Here is a 21159-nt window from a genome sequence, read left to right on the forward strand (position 1 = left end):
CCAAGTATTTATTACCTTTCCAACTTTTTCCTTGTGGTTGATTTCGAGTTTCATAGCATTGTGGTCTGAAAATGTGCATGGTATGATCTTGATCTTTTTGTACTTTTTGAGGGCTGATTTGTGTCCCAGTATGTGGTCTTTTCTGGAGAACATTCCATGTGCACTGGAGAAGAATTTATATTCTGTTGCTTTGGGATAAAATGTTCTGAATATATCTGTTAAGTCCATCTGGTCCAGGGTGTCATTCAAAGCCATTGTTTCCTTGTTGATTTTTTGATTAGGTGATCTGTCCATTGCTGTGAGTGGGATGTTGAAGTCTCCTATTATTATGGTATTATCAATGAGTTTCTTTATGTTTGTGATTAATTGATTTATATATTTGGGTGCTCTCACATTTAGCGCATAAATGTTTGTAATTGTTAGGTCTTCTTGGTGGATAGACCCCTGAATTATGATATAATTCCCTTCTTCCTCTGTTGATACAGTCTTTATTTTAAAGTCTAGATTGCCTGATATAAGAATGGCTACTCTGGCTTTTTTTTTGTTGACCATTAGCATGATAGATGGTTCTCCATTCCCTTACTTTCAATCTGAAGGTGTCTTTAGGTTTAAAGCGGGTCTCTTGTAAAGGGCATATAGATGGATCTTGTTTTCTTATCCATTCTGTTACCCTATGTCTTTTGATTGGAGCATTGAGTCCATTGACGTTTACAGTACTGAAAGATACAAATTTATTGCCATTATGTTGCTTATAGAGTTGGTGTTTGTGGTGGTGTACTCTGGTCCTTTCTAGTCTTTGTTGCTTTTGGTATTTATTTATTTATTTATTTATTTATTTATTTATTTATTCATTTTTGCCCTCAGAGAGTCCCACTTTGAATTTCCACAGAGCTGGTTTAGTGGTCACAAACTCCTTTAATTTTTGTTTGGGAAATTTTTTATCTCTCCTATTTTGGATGTCAGCCTTGCTGGATAAAGAATTCTTGGCTGCATATTTTTCTGATTCAGCACATTTAATATATCCTGCCACTCCTTTTTGGCCTGCCAAGTTTCTGTGGATAGGTCTGCTGCAAACCTGATCTGTCTTCACTTCTAGGTTAAGGACTTTTTATCCCTTGCTGCTTTCATGAATATTTCTTTGTCTGAGTATTTTGTGAATTTGACTATGATATGGCTTATTGATGGTCGGTTTTTCTTTAATCTAAGGGGAGTCCTCTGTGCTTCCTGTATTTTGATGTCTCTGTCTTTTCCCAGGTTAATAAAGTTTTCTGCTATGATTTGCCCACATAACCCTTCTACCCCTATTTGTCTCTCTTACTCTTCTGGGATCCCTTTGATTCTGATGTTGTTCCTTTTTAATGAGTCACAGATTTCTCTAATTCTTAAATCGTGCTCTTTTGCCTTTATCTCCCTCTTTGTTTCTGCTTCATTATTCTCCATAAGTTTGTCCTCTATATCGCTGATTCTCTGTTCTGCCTCATCTATCCTTGCCACCATGGCATCCATTCCAGATTGCAGCTCAGTTATAGTGTTTTTTTTTTTATTTCATCCTGAGTAGCTTTTACTTCTTTTATCTCCACAGAAAGGGATTCTAATGTACTTTGCACTCCAGCTGGTATTCTTATTATTGTGATTCTAAATTCTGGTTCAGACATCTTGCCTGTATTTATGCTGGTTAAGTCCCTGGCTGTCGTTTCTTCCTGCTCTTTCTTTTGTAATGAATTCCTTCATTTCATCATTTTGAAGGGAGAAAAGGAATTAATGAGGTAAAAAAATTAAAATTAAAAAAATTAAAATTCAACAATATATTAAAATTAAAATATTAAATACAAACACACACACAAGAAAATCGAATAAAGGATGCTACATCCTAGGTGTGTTTTGGCCTGGGTGTTGAAAGGGGTTTGATACATAACAGAAAAAAGGGAAAAGGAAAATAAAAGCAAATCATTTGAAAATTTGAAAAAGTGAATACACTACAGTCAAGTAAAATGAAATGATGGAAGTGAAATAGGATTTGAAAACATTTACACAAAAGTGAAAAATACAGTAGAAAAAAATTAAAGAAAAATATTTTTAATAAAAATTGAAAATAAAAATGATGTTTTTCTCTTTCTATATTCAAGAAAAAGAAAAGAAACGAAAAAGGGAAAAAAGAAAAAAGAAAAAGAAAAAAAAAAGAAAACAGATGGACCAGTGAACAGACTGAAATATGACTGAGATTACTTTGTTTTCCCCTAGAAGTCAAACTAGTAAGCACTTTATAGTCCATAAACTAAGCAGGTGGAGAGACTTGTGTTTCTGAAGAGCGTGGTTGGCCCAGTTGGGTGGGGCTTAGTGTAACGGCTCTGCTCTCCACTAGGTGGCACTGCTAGCCTACTGGGGTGGAGTGTTGTGGCACTCATAGGTGCGTATGTGCATGCACAGGAGTGGTGAAAATGGCATCACCCAGGTACCAGGTCTCTAGTATTGGAACTGCGCTCTCCCAGATCAGCAATCCCACAATCATCCCTTGTCTTTGGCTTCCATCCACTCCCTGCTTTTACACCATCCGTAGGCAAGCTCCAGGCAGAACCTCCCTGCTGAGTTTTATCTCGGATGTGGCTGTGTTTCCTGACCCCTTATTTCTGAGGCACTGCAGCTTTGACGCATTCTGTGCCTCTGCAGGAGGATCTCCCGAGCAATGGCCAGGTGCAGGCCGCACCCTGAATGTTTGTGGTATTATGCTGCTGCTGACGTCCAGAGACTGTGGCTGGGTGCCAGCCCACTCCAGAAAAAGTGCACATTATTGTGTAGCAGCAGCGTTTCAGGGATGGTGGCAAATCACAACACGCATCTGGCACCAGGCTTCATCCCCAGTGACCTTGTTCAGCACCAGTGAATGTGGTTGTTCTCCTGGGTCCACTGGCACCTTTGCCTTTTGGAGAGTCACACAGCCTCTACCAGTGTCTTCCCAGCAGGGGAACTGGCTCTTCCCATGTGCCCCTAAGACCTCTGGACTTCACTCTGCTCCTGGGGATTAGCCCTTTCCACCAGAGCACCACCATGTATGGACCTGCAGAGTTTCAGAATCTGCATTCTGTCTGTTTATAAAGTCTTAATGAAATTTAAACCGTCTCCTTTCAGCTTTTCCTGTATTCTCCACCCTCTCCTCCTCCCCGCCCCCACACCCCGCCTCTCCATCCTCAAAAGCAGCTCCCTGCCCTCTGCAGCTTCTCTCTCCCCCAGTTTGCCTCTCCGCACTGCATACCAGCTGAATTCTGTGGCTCATGTTGTGCAGGTTGTTGTGTTAATCCTCAGATCTATTTTCTATGTGTGCAGGATGGTTTAGTGTTGGTCTGGCTGTATTTCATGGACACAAGACACAAAAAAAAACCCTTCCATGCTCTTCCGTCATCTTGGCTCCTCCCCCATTTTTTATGTTTTGTATTTGTTTTTGAGATAGAGACAGAGCATGAGCAGGGAAGGTCAGAGAGAAGGAGACACAGAATCCAAAGCAGGTTCCAGGCTCTGAGCTGTCAACACAGAACCCAATGTCAGCTCAAACCCACGAGCTGTGAGATCATGACCTGAGCTGAAGTCAGATGCTTAACCAACAGAGCCACCCAGTCACCCCTAGCTATGCCTCTTTAATGGGCTGAGCTCTTTTTGAGGGCAAGTAGCTCATTTCATTCATTTTTGTGTCCTTTGGGCCTAGCATAGAGCCTGGCACATAACAGATGGGTACAAATAGTGTTTGATGAATGAGTACATGAATGCAGACTGGTATGTACATAAAACTAGGTAGCATTTGGGGTTAAACATTAAATGATAGTACATTTTTTAATGTATGTAGATGTATAAAAGATGAAAGCAGGAGCCAAGTACAGACACTTCATAATTTTGAATCCTGAGTTTTGGACACTAAGACCATGTTTAGAACCATCAGGGAAGCTACATGATCTCTGTAAAGGCTTTGCCCAAGTGGGTTTTGGGGCTACATACAGGAAGGAAGAATTTAGTCTAGAACTAAGAGGATTATGTGCAAGTTAGGCATAACCTGACCCTCCTTTTTATCCTTCCTTGAAAACACCCTACCTCAAAAGTCATTCTTGAGACATCTCCTAGTCTCCATGTCTCTTTAATTCTGCTTATAATCCAGACCATGCTCTGAGATACATGATCTGTGGCCCTTCTACAACCCTCTCCCCATTTCCTTTAAATGCAGCCACTCTACCATTCACCTAACCCTGACAGAACAAAATACAGTCCTGTCACAATCTTGTGGCAAGCTAGATCTCCCAGCATTAAATCACCATTAAGGGTTGCTGTGAGTTTGCTAGCAGCTTAAGTTATTCCCCCCTCCTTTCCTTTTCTCTCATTTAGAACTCAGCTAAATATTTCCTGCTGTGGGAAGGGAAATGATATAAAGACAAAGGATTGACTACCCTGTCCTCCACAGGTGCACTCATACCACAATTAAGCAGGAGTAGAGCAGAGGAATTCCTAGAAAATCCCCTTCAGGCAGAGCAGTCTTGGCTTGTAGAGCTGTTGGCAGTGGTAGAGAATGTGAAGTCAGCATCTGCATAGCCATTTATGAAACGCTTTCACATCAGGTATTTCATTGGATCCTAACAGGAATCTTATTAAAAGAAGTATTATCATGCCCATTTTAAAGATAAGGATATAAGGATAAAGAAGACGTGGTGTCTGTGTGTGTGTGTGTGTGTGTGTGTGTGTGTATGTGTGTGTGTGTGTGTGAATATTACACAGCCGTAAAAAAGAATGACATCTTGCCATTTGTAGCAATGTGGATGGAGCTAGTGAGTATTGTGCTAAGTAAAATAAGTCAGTCAGAGAAAGATAAATACCATATGATTTCACTCTTATGTGGAATTTAATAAATAAGACAAATGAGCAAAGTGGGGGGAAAAAGAGAGACAAACCAAGAAAGACTCTTAACTACAAAGAACAAACCGATGGTTACAAGAGGAGAGGTGGGTGGGGAAAGGGGCTAAATGGGTGATGGGCATTAAGGAGGGCACTTGTGATGAGCACTGGTGTTATAAGTGAGTGATGAGTCACTAAATTCTACACCTGAAACCAATATTACATTGTATATTATTACACTGTATGTAACTAACTGGAATTTAAATAAAATTTTGGAGGCAAATAAAAGATAAGGAACCCAGGGTCCAGAAGCGTGGACTTGTTAATTGGAACCTCAGGACTGAACACAGAACCTCTGACTTGGAGACTGGAGATCCTGAGGAACTTTGAAGATTTACTAAGTGATTTTTTTTTCTTTCTCAGGTCTTCCCCATGCATATCAGCCTCTGAAGGTAGACATACTAGGTTCAAATGTTGGCTCTGCCATTTACCAGCTGAGTGACCTTGAAGAAACTGCTTATTTCTCCTTCTACCAGCCACATATTATGCCACAATAATATTGCTTAACAAGCAACTGCAAAACTTCAGTGACACACAATAATAAACATTTATTTTTGCTCAAGAATCTAGAGATTGGCTGGGAGGTTTTGCTGATCCTGGCAAAGCTCACTTATGTGCCTGTGGTCAGCTGGTGGGTCAACTGGGGGCTGGTGAGTCAGGTAACATGACTCAGCTCTTCTCCATGTTCTTCTCATAAGATAGCAGGCTTACCCCAGGTTTTCACATGCAGTAGCAAAGCTTTAAGAGAGATAATTAGAAACGTGCAAGTTTTCTTAACACACAGGCTCTGAACCAGCATATTGTCACCTCTGTAAAATTATTTTGGCCAAAGCAAGTCACAAGATCAGCCTAGACCCTAGGAATGGGGAAAGAGATTCCATCCTTTGATGAGAGGAGCACAAAGTCACCTGACACAGGGTACACATACAGAGAGACCATTAAATGGCAACATTAGTGTAAAAAATCACCTCAAATCCCTGAGTTCCTTTGTTTTTGCATTTTAGAAATAGGGATTAAAACAATATCCATCACATGGGGACATTGTAGGGATAAAATGAGCCAATGCACGTGTACCATAGTGCCTTGTATATAGCACATGTAACAAGTGCACATTGTTAACTCACACTTATTATTTTGGATTCCTATTACAGAAGAACGATCCCTTTCCCTGCTTCAGTTATGCAGAACATTTTCAATCCCCTCTTACTTCTCCTTTAAAATATTTTTGCCTAGGGGCACCTGGGTGGCTCAGTCGGTTAAGCGTCCAACTTCGGCTCAGGTCATGACCTTGCGGTCAGTGAGTTCAAGCCCCACATCGGGCTCTGTGCTGACAGCTCAGAGCCTGGAGCCTGCTTCGGATTCTGTGTCTCCCTCTCTCTCTATTCCTCCCCTGCTCGCACTCTGTCTCTCTGTCTCTCTCTCAAAAATAAATATAGATTAAAAAACTTTTTTAAAATAAAATATTTTTGCCTAGAGGGTAATGCCAGTACATTAGCTTCTTCCCACAGCACTCTTTGTTGTATATTAGAATTTTGTATGAACATTTACTTAGATGATATTTCAGGATCTTTAGTCACTGATGAATACCATGCCCTTAGTTATAAAGAAGTTTCACATACAAGGTGACTAGGATGCCTGGGCAGTGTGGAGGGAGGTTCTGGTATACTCCAGAAGACAGTCATGTGCCATGCTCCATGACATTCAGTTGCCAGCACAACCTGTCCATGTGCCTCCTAAGTTTGATCATACCTAAATTCAACCAGTTCATACATTTCTGCTTGTGTTGCATCGTTTTACCTCTTGAATGCCTGTGGAGCTTGCTTTCTGTCTAAATTATTCTCTTTGTCAAGGACCTGAACTTGGTGTCTTGCACTTAGGTACTTCCTTAATGTGTTTACTCTGGAGGAAGGATTAGCTCATTTCTGTTTCAATTTGAAATTCAAAATAAAATAAATATTATTTGATAACAGTCTTCTTTCTTTCTTTTTTCTTTCTCTTCTTCCAGTATAGAACACATGCCAAGCATCAACCATGTCTTGGAAGATGGAAGAGAATAAGAGCTGGACCCTGCCCTCAAGGAAACTATGATCAGGTAGGGGACCTGGCATGCACTCACATAGATAGCTATAATACACAGGCAAATGTGAAAAAAAATGGGGGGGTAGGATAAGCAAGATTTAAGATTTAAATTTTTTTTTTTCAACGTTTTTTATTTATTTTTGGGACAGAGAGAGACAGAGCATGAACGGGGGAGGGGCAGAGAGAGAGGGAGACACAGAATCGGAAACAGGCTCCAGGCTCTGAGCCATCAGCCCAGAGCCTGACGCGGGGCTCGAACTCACGGGCCGCGAGATCGTGACCTGGCTGAAGTCGGACGCTTAACCGACTGCGCCACCCAGGCGCCCCTAGATTTAAGATTTAAAGAGAACTCATAGGAGGGAGACTTGGCTTCTACTGATTGATAAAGGGAGCCTTCATGAAATAGGTGGTCTTTCAGCTGTCCTAATGGATAAGTGAGAGGTTGCCAGTGTTTTTTTTTTCTTATATGAAATTGCTACAGGTCTTACAGAAAAAAATAGGAAAATGTAAATAAAAGTGAAGTGTAATAAAAGTGAGTCATGTTTTGTGTAAGATGTTTGTTGGTTGATTACACAATATCCTTTATCATGCCACACCAAAATTCAAAGAAGGAGGGAAGTGCAATCCTACCACAGGTTTGAAATGATAGAAGAAAAGACTATTGGTTAGCAGAAACAATGACTTCTGTACTATGTTCTGGTATAAGGAGCACAAAGTTAGAAAGTTCTTGAATTCCTATGACTTTGTGGCTTGCTATATCAGCTCTGGACTGCCCATCTCCAGACTTCTTCCACTAGAGAGAATAAACCACCATGTATTTAAATCATTATGATTTTTGGTTTTCTGTCACAGGGAGCCAAATCTAATGGATTCATATCTCCCTCACCATTTAGGCAAAAAAGCAGATATTATTTGATGCAGGTACTGGAGAGGAGACATGAGTCTTTGAGGGTAGCCATGCTTTCAGTGGCTTCTGAGAGGAGCAGCCATGGCAGTGCCTGATGTGTGCATTCCAGTTTTGTGTCATGTAATCATGCCACCCTGCACATGAGTAATTAATTGGATCAAGGCCACAGGCACCTATCGGCTGATCAGACCACTGGCCATGAAATGGCCTGGCCTAAGAGCTCTTCCCAGTGCAGGGGCTGCATGTTGGGTGATGACTGACTGACTGAATCAGACCCTCACATTTATGTTTTGAATTTGAGACACAGAGAGCAGTAGAAAGACACTGAGAGAGCAGAGAGGCTGAGAGAAGCTGCATTCATTACATAATGTCAGTCCCTGGAGTATCTGGCTACCTCTTGCAGAGCAATATCACAGTTTTGAACAGTTAGCAGGGGGTTCAGTTCTCTGTGAGGTCTGGCTGTGTCAGTGCTGAGACATTTCTTGCCTTCCCTTTCTTCTTTGTGTGACTATACAATAAATTTCCTATGATGTGATAAAAAGTTAGAGACCGGCCAACACAGTGTGTGTCCTTCTCCTATGTTCTATACTGTATCGATGATTTTAAAAAAAAAATTAGTGCTTATTTTTTATTTTTGAGTGAGAGAGACAAAGTGCAAGTGGGGGGGGGGGCAGAAATTGAGGAAAACACAGAATCTGAAGCAGGCTCCAGGCTCTGAGCTGACAGGAGAGAGCCCGATGCAGGGCTTGAACTCATGAACCGAACTCAAGAATGGTGAGATCATGACCAGAGCAGAAGTTGGAGGTTTACCCAACTGAGCCAACCCTGGTGCCCCCTTGTTGATAGTTTTTTAAAGGGTACTTTCACCTAACAGTATGTCATGATTGCCTTTCCATGCTGTTAAATATTCTTTACAACAGTATATGAACTGGTATATAGTACTTTATTGTATGACTTTATTATTTAATCAGTCCTTACTGTTGGATATTTAGGTCATCAACCATGCTTTTGTTTGTGTGTTTTTTGCATATATGCATGATGCTAGGTAGGAGTTTGATAGGAGGGTGTTTAGTAAGATGCAAGACATTTTAAACCAGGGATATGGCGTGACATAAACACAAAGTTGTGAAGTAGAAAAGCACAAGGCATGTTATAAAATAATCAAATTTTGATAGTGTTGGTTACATGTAAGGAGATAGTAGCCAAATTATTGATAGGCTTGAATGCCAAGTTAAGTTATGGCCATGAATGAGGATTTTGTTTTTGTTTTTGTTTGTGTGTACATGGACAGAAAATCTGGACTATCTTGGGGTCAGTCTCTCTGTCTCTGCAAGGCTAGTGGTAGTATTTTTTATGTTTATTTATTTTTAAGAGAGACAGAGTGTGAGAGGGGAAGGGGCAGAGAGAGAGAGGGAGGCACAGAATCCAAAGCAGGCTCCAGGCTCTGAGTGGTCAGCAGAGATCCCAACGCAGGGCTCAAACTCACAGACTGTGAGATCATGACCTGAGCTGAAGTCAGACATTTACCTGACTGAGCCACTCAGGTACCCCAAGGCTAGTGGTAGTGTTAAAGAGACAGTCAGCAGAGGTTAATTTGGCTCATTTCATACTAGTGTGATTTATAGTAAATGAACAAAACTACCTTTTTGTACTTTTTATTGTGCTTTGTTAAAAAAATAAAATGCTGTGATTTCAGGGGAATTTATCAGTATAGAAATAGTCTTAAAACAAATAATATCCTAACTAAAGATAATTCTGTTATGGGTTAGTACCACCACTTCATATTTGTGTCAACTTTTTGAATTTTTTTCAAAATATATAAAGTGTTCCACTGGATCCCCAAAATAGCCTAGCCCCAGTGGAAGGTAACCTGCCCATTTTACAGATGAAGGAACTGGGATTAGGTGATTTAAAGATGTAGAGTGTCAGAGCTAGAATGTCAGAGCTTGATTTTTCAAGGTCACCTGAGCCCATGTCTGCAATTTCTGGGGGTGACAGTGAGGTTTAGCTTAGTTACTAACCATCATCACACAGTTCTTATGTGAAGGACGTAGGCCTGTGCCCCCTTCTGATTTCACATCCTGTTTTCATTCCCCTCACCATGATGTCATCCAGCCAGTTGGCAGCAGAGTCTGGATGGAGGACCAGGTAGACTGACTTCAAGTTCAGTGCTTTTTCCAAAACACAAGTGGAAATACCCTTGTCCTACTTTCTTTCCTCAAGGAATTCAAACTTTAACATGCATAAGAATCATCCAGGAGCTTGTTAAACATGGAGTGCCTCAGGCCCAGCCCCCAGACACTCTTCTTTTGGTGGGCCTAGGGTTAGACCCAGATATGAGTATTTTTCACAAACTCCTCAGGTGATTATGAGAAAGGTGGTATACAGAGCAGACTTTAAGAAACACTGCCTATCGAATTTGGAGCTTGAAATCTGCCTTGTCTCCTCTTCAAGCATGCCTGCTCTTAGAAATATGACTCCAGCCCCACCTCACTGTAACCCCTTATCAGTTCTTTGTGTTTTGCAAATTGCATTTGCTCTTCATTTATGGACAAACCAGGTCAGCACTGCCAGGCCAATAAGAGCTGGATTTTCCCTGGCCTCATGCATCAGTGACATATTTGCCAAGATCAGCCCGGTTCCAACATCCGTGCAATCGGCAATGGTTGATGATGATGCAGGACACACATGACTCGATTTGCAGAGAGCCTGCTAAGCTTTCAGGGAAGTCAATAAGAAAAATCTCATTTTGATCTGAAGCTTGGGCTCATTTGATTTGGAAGTTACTGGTGGCAAAAGAAATATGGGACCCAGGGATGTCTCTTCAAGCCCCTCTCTGACTGTAATCACCCCTAAGAAGCAGTTTTCTCCATCTGTTCCCTCCTCCCACCCACCCCCCTTTTCTAGATTCAGTGTGTCAGCAACAGGGGGAAAAAAGGCAATAACTACTCTAAGACTTTCTGCACCATCCTTCTATCTCACTCTGGATAGAAAAGAAAGGGTAAAAACAGCACCCAAACCATTCCCTGCATGAGTCCTAGGAAACCCAGTTGGCCTTTGTGACTTTTCACACAGGTCTGTGGCTTCCAGCTTGAGGAGGTCAGAGAGGAAAAAGTGAATGCATCTTTATGCCCTGTGAAGTAGCTCTCAGATCTGAGTGCTCCATAGGCTAACGTGCATGCCAAAATGGTTAAGTTTACCTCCAAACTATCTCTTGACTCCACTGAGACCTATTTATTCTCCCTGCCATTACCCTATGTCTCCTGTAGATTCTATAATACCCTCATTTCTTGTTTCCCTGCTTCCCACCACTTCCCATCAAATCCGTTATCCACAGAGAAGCCTGGGTGATCTTTATACACCATCCCCCATTGTAGCCTTTTGGTAGCTTTGCATTATCCTAAAGATAAGGTCTACACCTGTGCTGTCTAATGCAGGAGCCACTAGCCACACGTGCCTGTTGAGTAGTTGAGATGCGATGAGTCTGAATTGAGATGAACTATAAATGTAAACATCAGATTTCAAAGATTTAGTAGAAAAAAGGATGTTATATATCATATTAACAATTTTATATCAATGACATGTTGAAAAACATTTTAGATCTGTTGGGTTAACTAAAATATATTGTTAAATTTAACTTCGGCTCTTTTTTACTTTTTAAGATGTGACTACTAGAAGAGTTAAAATTACATGTGTGATTCACATTGTATATCTGGGACAGACCTAACCTAAATTCTTGAATATGACTTACTCTATTTCCTTCTTGCACCATCTATTTTGGCCATATGAATTTCCCTTAATCTCTTGAATTAATCACTCATCCTTTAGTTTCTGGAATTTGGGTGGGCTATTGCTTCCTTCTATTCTACTTTCTCTTACTCATATTTCAGGATGTCTTCTGGATGTCATTTCTTAGATGTCACTAGGTCTAGGAAATTGTCCTTGACTTTGTGAGTCTGGCTTAGATGCCTCTCCTGTAGATCCAGTAGAATCTTTATACTTTCTCCTCTGTAATAATTTACACACCCCTTTGGATTTACTAGAAAAAAAACCCCACATATGTATATACATATATATATATATATATATATATATATATATATATATATGTATATATGTGTGTGTGTGTATATATGTATACATATATATATATATATATACATGTATATACATATATACATATGTATATATGTATAAAGGACATATATGTGCCCATGCTACTAAATTGTAGGCTCCATTAAGACAAGGGCTATCCCTGTCTTATGCTCCTTTTACCCCAGTGTAGAAAACTCAATACATGTTTGTTGAGTAAGTTTGGTCACTTTATTAAATTGGGAAAGGAATTGAGGTCCAGACTGGGGAGACTTCCAAGTTGAATTCACATAGTGAGTTCATGGCAGAGTACCCGAGGCCAGTGGCATGTGGTGAGACACAAATTTAAATAAGGTATGACATTGGGAGAATTTTAAAATATTCAGCAGACAGAAATTAGTGCATGATGGTTTTATTTCTGCCCAAAAAGGTGAAGAAAGAGCTAACTACCTTATGTAGAAGCAACTGTGATGCAAAGCTTGGTCCTGGCTGGAACATTCCCCAGCTTAAGGAAATCCCTTCTCCATCAACTCCATACTTTATTTCTAGCATTAGAAATATTGCATTGGGAGGAATAGGGACAGGGAAGGAAGTGACAAGACCATGGAGATCTGGACTAGATATAAGTGGAACAGATACATAGGGCAAGCTGAGTCAGGGCTTTAATGTGCTGCAGGGAAATTGTTTACCTGGATCATAAACCACAGGTCATTTCTTGAGATGCCGGCGTAGCTATTCCTCATGTTGACATGTTTCTGAACAGAACGAAACAAGAAGAGCTCTTTTTAGTCATGAAGCCTCCAGGGTTCTGGTATCATCCTCTGCCATACTTGTACCTGCAAGACAATCCTATCTGGTTCTAGCAATACATAGTTTAGTGTATTTGCAGAATGTCATGTCATAAGTGCTTTTGGAAAAAAAGTGATGTAAGGAGAAATCTATCTTTTCTGTAGGATTTTCTACTATAATTTCAACTTTTTTTTTCCCTATATAAGCTCAGTGCAGGGAAGTTGGCAAACATTTCAGTGCAAAGAAGGAAAGCTTTCTTCATAATTCCATCAGCAAAAATAATCCCACTATTTATACTTCCTGTAAGTCTTTTGACTGTTCTTCATGTATATTCACTTATACAATTTTATAAAAGATGAAAGTAGGATACTGTGAATACTATTTAATAGTATTTTTCCTCTTAGATATATATCATGAACAATTTCCTATGTCAATAAGTACTCTTTTGTAATATGATTTTGATTGCTTAATATTCCAATATATTTAAACCCTCCCAACAATCTTCTATTACTGAACATTTAAATTGTTTCTAATTTTTCAGTATTATAAATCATTCTACTGTAAATTATATGCACATATCTTTGATTTTTGTAAAGGGTAAATTTGTAAAAATAGAATTTCTTACTAAAAGACATGCATATTTTAAAGAATTTTGACACTTATTTTCAGTCAGCCTCCTAAAAGTTTTAGCACAGACTGTTTTTCAATGTTCCAAAGTATTCTTTGCACACAAGTTCTTTCATGTTTTTACATTGTACCATCTACTATCATGAAAATTGTCTCTATTAAGTTGATGATATACCCCAAAGAGAAGGAATTCCCCAAAAATATCAAAGTGAAATAAATTCTAGACTCTAAATCATATCGATGTCCATCTGATTATGTCCACTCTCCTTTAGATCCTTAAACGTGATGTTTCCCAAAATGCCCCATAGGAAAAGAGTTCTGTGGTCTGGTAGGTTGGGCAAAGTTACTTCCTCCGTCTCCATGTAGATCTTGAAAAATCCTGCTGTAAATTTCAGCAGGTTCACATCTGTTTAAATCAGTTTCCTTTCTTAAGGCTATTTGGTCACCAAACTACTAAAAAAAAAATCTGAGCCTATAAATTTTCCATTGTATACACTTAGAGAACCTAATTGTCTAGAGTAAATTCAAGGCGGTACATTATAGGGGCTATATATGGTTTTTTTTTTAAGCCTTTGTATTTTTTAAACATTTATTTTTTTTAATTTCAGTATAATTAACATACAGTATTATATTAATTTCAGTTGCACAATATAGTGATTTAAGAGTTCTATACATTACTCAGTGCTCATCACCATAAGTGTACTCTTAATCCCCTTCACCTATTTCACTCATGCCTTCCACCCACATCCCCTCTGACAACTACCAGTTTGCTCTCTACATTTAAGACTATGTTTTTTGTTTGTTTTGTTTTATAAATTCCACATTTGGGTGAAATCAAATGGTATTTGTCTTTCTCTGATGGGCTTATTTCGTTCAGCATTCATTATATTCTCTAGAACCATCTGTGCTGTTGCAAATAGCAACATTTCATTCTTTTTTGTGTCTGAGTAATATTCCATTGTGTGTATATAACACATCTTTTTTATCCATTGATGTATTGATGGACACTTGGGTTGCTTCTTTATCTTGACTATTATAAATAAAGCTGCAATAAACATAAGGGTACATATATCTTTTCTAATTACTGTTTTTGTATTCTTTTGGTAAATACCCAGTAATGGAATTACTGGATCATATGGTAATTCTGTTTTTAATTAAACATTTTTTTAAAAAAATTATTCATTTTTGAGAGACAGAGACAGAGCATGAGTTGGGGGGAGCAGAGAAAGAGGGAGACACAGAATCTGAGCTGTCAGCACAGAACCCGATGCAGGGCTCGAACTCATGGACCATGAGATCATGACCTGAGCTGAAGTAGGACGCTTAACCAACTGAGCTACCCAGGAGCCCCTCTATTTTTAATTTTTGATGAACTTCCATACCATTTTCCACAATGGCAGCATGATTTGCATTTTCACCACCAGTGCGTGAGGATTCCTTTCCCTCCACATCCTTGCCAACACTTGTTATTTCTTACATTTTTTATTTTAGCCATTCTGACAGGTGTGAAGTGAGATCTCATTTTGGTTTTGATTTAAGCCTTTATATTTATTTGTAGCTGGCCTGGCCAGATCAGTTTGAGTCTTGTCTCCATGGTCACATGGCAAATCTGAAGGACTTTCCGACATCAGATCTTACATATCTTTCTAGTTAGTCAAGACTATTTTTTGATGAGCAAAGATTAGAATTAAGCTTCCCCCCCCCCCACAAAACTCTGTTCCCTCTTCCCAAAACAGATTTGCTTATGAATGTGTGATTGCAAATGAAAAGTTCTTCTATGTCTCATCTTCATAATGTCTAATTGGAAAGTCATTATTTTTACCTGTTTAATTCCTGCCCAAAATTATTTTAAGACTAAAATAAATAACATGTTAAAAATATACTTGTTAAAAACTTCTCTTAGACCAAGTTTTCTTGGTCTACTTTTAATATAAAAATCAAAGAAGTTTTTAGATGCCCAATGTATCTGTTTCTCAAATATCAGAGTTTTGCTTAGAGCCATCATATTTTCTTATAGTATTATTTTGTATTTTTCCTTAAATTAACTTAACATTTTCTTGATATATATTCTTTAGTTTGTCCTCAACAACATCATATGCAAAAATACATATTTGGCAGTTTTAATAGATATTAAAATAAATGTTACATAACTATTAAAAAATAAAACTGTTTGATTTAAAACACCTGAAAGTACTTCAGGGTTTGTGTTGATAAACTTATTCGTAAAGGGTCAGAAAGTAAATATTTTAGGGTTTGAGAGTCATGCTGTCTGTGTTACAATTACTCAACTTTGCTGTTATAATGCAAAAGCACCCCTAGATAACAAGCAAACAAATGGGCATGAATCTGTTCCAATACAACTTTTATTTACAGACAGGCAGAGGCTGGATTTGGCTCATGGGCTGTCGTTAGCCAATCTCTTCTCTAGATGAAACAAGGAGCTTACTGACATGTTCACCTTCTATGTGACTACATTGGTTCATTTTAGGCACAATCTGAATGCACTAACCTGGGCACTATTTGAATTTTGTAGTATTTATATTTTACTCCTATTTTCAGAGATAGTCCAAATTTCAAGCCAAGTGTCTCAAATTTTGGGATTATATTCACCACCCTGAATGTTATAGGACTAGTATTAAAATAAAAATCAGGGGCACCTGGGTCTCCATCGGTTAAGCATCCAACTTCAGCTTCGTAGGTTCATGGGGCTCTGTGCTGACAGCTCAGAGCCTGGAGCCTGCTTCAGATTCTGTGTCTCCCTCTGTCTCCGCCCCTCCCATGCTCACGCTCTATCTCTCAAAAATGAATAAACATTAAAAAAAAATAAAAATAAATAAAAATAAAAATCAGAAACCAGCCTTTGCAACAAAAGAACAGACATCCTGAGACAGATTAACGTCAACTCACCCTCCTAATGAACTTTACAGGACTTCCCTGCTCAGTGATTTTACCCTTGCAAAATTATTCTTCATGTGAGGAAGAAAAATAACACAACCCAAGCAAACTGGGCTCCTAAATTATTGACACATTAAAATTTAAAATGTTAATTAACAGAGGCTCTTATCTGAGAGAAGCAAGTGTGCCATTAGTTCCCAATCTCACTGAATCTAGACTCTTATACATCTTCTGTTTGATTGAGTTGGTTCAAGGTTTACCCAGGTGACCTCAAGATTTATAAGAGGGAAACTTCCTAAACATGGTAGAAAACAAGGCTCACTTCTGCCACCCTTCTGCATTGGGCCACATCATTGGCCTTTGTAGATAGGAGGAATATATGTTGTGTATAAATATGATAAACCCACCTCTATTTACTGCTCACTGTTTTCCCTCTTAGACATTCACAAATAATGATACACCTGAATAGCATTTTTCATATCTACAAAGCTTTTCCAAATGTATGGTCTCGTTAAAGCTGCTCAATAATTCCAGGAGCTAGGAATTATAATCCTCATTTTACAGGTGAGGAATCTGGGGTTAATCCTGCAGTTGAACTGCTAGCCACATGTTATGAAGAACCCTGGAGCTATGCTAGCCAATTTCTACCTGCTAGAATGGGATTGCCAAGTGCTGCTCAAGGTGATTCTTTTCCTTACTCTGCTCTGCCACACTCTGCTTATCTCCATCATCCCAGGTCATACCCTCACCCAGCCCTCCATCTACCATGGTGGCCCCAATGGGGTCCATTCAAAGGTGCCTGGCTGGGTCAAGGTAAAACCATCTCTACCACTGAAACATAACTCCAACTTAACATTACAACTGGTAATGTAAACTCCCATCCCTAACTGGACTCATATTTTCTAATTCTATGTCTAGTGTTTTCCTATATTTAGCAGCTTCTTCTGAGATACCGAGGAACTTAATTAGTATTGGCAGAATTGCTAATTCAACTTTCAGTTATAAAGGGTAGTTAGAGAATTAGGATGGGTAATTGTAAAGCAGCATACATTGATGGATCTATTTTCTCTTCATTTGCAAACTCTTCTGGATTCATCCACAATCCAAGATTATAACTTAAAGTCTCCTTAACTATCACCTAATTCAACTCCTATATTTCATATTTGAGGAGATATAGGAGAACTTTGCCCAAAAAAGATTAATAATAATAAATAAGAATGATGATCATCATTTGTTTAACTTAGCATGTGCCAGGCACTATTCTAAATGCTACAAATGCATAAAGATTGTTACTCTGGTCTAGAGCTAAAGCATCTAAAACTTGTAGAGAAAAATGGATTTGCCTGAGGTCATGTGTATGTAGGTAGTGGGGCCAGGGTATGAGGTCAGGCCATCTGACTCCAGAATATCATTACAGCATAGTTTTTCTACCAGAGCAGAGACCAAAGTTGTGAAGGGAACAGCACTACCCTGTCATGAGAAGGGTACTTTGGCTCTGCGGTCTTCCTGTTCAAACCCATAGCAGCAGTCCAACTATGAGAAAAACATCAGACAAGTCCAAACTGAAGGATATTTGACAAAGTTCCCAACTTGCACACTGCCCAGAGAATGAGTGCCCTGGACTTCCCTCCACAGACACTAATTTAACTAGTCTTGAGTGGGGCCAATATACTGGCATTTTTTAAAGCTCCCTGGTGATTCAGATGTGCAACCAAAATCAAAATACCACTGAACACGCATTTTTTTCCCAGAAAGAGAGAGTTAGCGAATGAACCAGGAGGGAAAAGGAGCCGTAGAACCCAGGCTGGATGAAGCATTGTATCTGGAACAGGGGCTTTCACTGTCCTGGGTGTGCAGATTCTTTTCACTGCAGGAAACAACCAAGAAAGAGGACACAAAGGGCTGGAGTGGGGATGCCTGGAGGCTGCAAATTTCAGTTTCCTAATCAAGAGGACTTTTAGGAAAATATTTGGGGATCACTTTGGCTCTAAAGATCACCACATCCTTTGCTCAGCAAATTGCTGGTTTCCCTTGCCTTTTTTCCCTTGAATATCACAGAATACTTGTTTACAGTCAGCCCCACACGTAAGTGGACACTTGTCAGTTACGCCGCCAAAAAGTGTGTGAACAACCAGCCTTGTCAGCTAAAAAGGAGGCTGACTTCTTGCATTTAAAATGAATATTGACTTGAAAAGAAGGGGGCAGGGGGAGGGAAAAAAATCAAAAGTGAGAAAAATGGCTGAGTCAGGCCAACCTCAATGCATATGGTGTAAAATAACATCATTAAGAGTTTGGCCAGGGGTTGGGATTATGCAAGAGCCTCTTTCAGCAAACCTAAAATGTTTGGGAAAATTGTTCTGGAAAGTTTTATGTTAAAAGGTTAGGAAGAACTGGAAGGTTACCTGAGAGGATACACATAATACTTTAGAAAACTTAAAATAGAGACTCTCATTACTACAAAGAAATGAATGCTTTTTTTTTTTTTTGAGACTTCACTAAACTGATAACCCCAAACTTTTGCCCCACCACTGGCAAATTACTTAATATTTCTGAACCTCAGTTTACTATTCTGTAAAACGGGATTAACCATGCTGGCCTCATAGATTGGTTAAGAGGATTAAGTGAGATAATTTGATGCAGAAATCAGTGACTTGGCCGAAAGTGATGTAAATTGGAAGTGACAAGACAGCTTTCAAACTCATGGCCCCCTGTGCCGTGGATTTCTATTTTATGCCCATCCCCATCCTGGTAAAGATGCAAAAGCCATGGATAATACAGTCACCATGATGTGTGCTATGCTCCTGGCTAAGGAAGCTGCGTGGACAAAGAATTTCCAGAAAGGACACTTTCCCCAGTTCCCCAGTTCCCCAGTTCCACAGGGAGACTCTCTGGAGGAATTTTAACCTTCTTTAGTGAGAGAAAAGGATAGTGACCCCAGCACTTTCATGTAACTTGAGAAGACCCTGAGAGAAAAGGAAAATTTTAGATGTGATGGACACATTAATTATCAATGTGCTTTACCCCACATTACGTCTTGATGGAAATTTGGGAATCATCAACTCCTACCTCATCTCTCTGAACCCAGCCAGTCACCAAGTCTTGTCAGTTCAGCCTTAGTGAAGACTTTTCCCAAAATAATCTTCTTCAAGTACATCTCTGACTGTGTCTTCTGCTTGCAGCTTTCCTGAAGGCCATCTCTCTGCATGGCGGACTTCAGCTGAAAAGCTCATCCTTCTATCCTATCCTGCTTTTTCCTCATCCCCTCCTGCAGCCAAACATAACTACCCAGTGTCCTCGAGCACAGCTGCAGCCCCTCTTTTGTATGAACTTGTCCTGCCAGTGGTACTGCCACTTCCTTCCCAAGCACCTGGAAGTAGTATTTTCGTGGTGGTTAGGAACACAGGCTCTGGATTCAAATTCTGACTTGACCTTACAGGATATGTGTTCTTGGGAAAGTTATTTTATTTCTCTCAGTCTTGAGAATATTATGAGGGATAATAATACCTAATTCAAGGGGTGAATTCATGAGATTAATAATACCTAATGCATGGGGTTGATTAAATGAAATAATGTGAGTCACCTGCTTCTCACAGCATCTGGAATGCAAAAGGCACTCCACAAGTGTTAGCTGCTATTATTACTGCTGATTTCTTATTCTTGTTTTTACTGTTGCCCGTTTAAACAAACCCATCATTTAAACATCACCTCCTTCGAAAAGGCCTCCTGACAGCACCCATGCCCCTTGAAAAGTAATCTCTCCTGGTTTTATGTCCTTGTAACACTTTGCAGACCTCTCATGGACTCACCACGTGTTTTCTTGTGTGTGTCTTTATCTTAGTCTTTCCTTTAGAATATAAACTAATTGTGGGATGTTATCTTGGTAATCTTATATCCACAAAAGCCCTAATCACTGAGCAATGACCTAATATTTGTGACACCTAAATAACTTGGACAAATAATAATAATAGATGCTGTTAAATGTGATCATCTAAAAGGCTCTTAACCTAGGGCTTGATTCCTAGAAAATGCTCTATAAATGTTAGCTGTTACAACCGTTTATTGTTGACTGTGATATTTCATGCATTATCTAATTTGTTCCTCATAACAGCCCTATCAGGCAAGTTCTATTAATGCTACCATTTTGCAGTTGAGGGCTAAGGCTCAAAGAAGGTGAAGTAATTTGCCCATGATCATGTAGCTAGTGAGGGGCAAAGCAAGGATAAGGACCTCTGGGGATTCCATTATATTCAAAGGCCTTTATCTCAAGCAGTGAGTGGGGATCATTGGATTTTATGGTCAAATAACAGATGAGAAAACTGATGAATTGAGAGTCAGTGCTGGGTTGACCAGTCCAGTGGGTTATGCACAGAAAGGAGAGGAGGCCATAGGTGAAAGACATTTTAAGCTTCAACTTGTGTCAAACTCAAGTAAAAAGCAGATTTCATCAAACCATTGATCAAAGTGCCAAAAATGGTTTAGTTTTTAAAAGCACATGTAGCTTATTTTCATCTGCTTGACTGGTCAAGCCAGTAAAAACAGTAAAAGCAGTTTATTCAATGAAAAACACCCACACCCACATGGTGGTTGTTGGGCCAAGCTGCCCAGCCAAGCAGACAGTTAAAACAGTCATCCAGGTGTGGATAGAGTCTCAGAGGAAAACACTGAAAGAAGCCATTAGCAAAATGCTTTCATGTCTGTGGAGGACATTTAGAGTGTGTACACCGAGGTATCTGGCCAAAGAAACTATGGCTAAGCAAGCGAGAAGGAGGAGAGAGGTCATTTGCATAGGATCCTAGGGATCTTCTATGAGAGTCAGGACTGAGCCCCTCCTCCTCCTTTCA

At 39.5% G+C, this 21159-nt stretch overlaps 1 pseudogene; it reads left to right on the top strand.

The window, feature by feature from the left end:
- LOC131516015 (THUMP domain-containing protein 1-like) overlaps positions 1 to 19221 on the top strand; it is a 30954-nt pseudogene extending 11733 nt beyond the window's left edge.
- Positions 19222 to 21159: the final 1938 nt, after the last annotated feature.

This window comes from Neofelis nebulosa, chromosome 1 (genome assembly GCF_028018385.1).
Source record: "Neofelis nebulosa isolate mNeoNeb1 chromosome 1, mNeoNeb1.pri, whole genome shotgun sequence".
Classification (NCBI taxonomy): domain Eukaryota; kingdom Metazoa; phylum Chordata; class Mammalia; order Carnivora; family Felidae; genus Neofelis; species Neofelis nebulosa.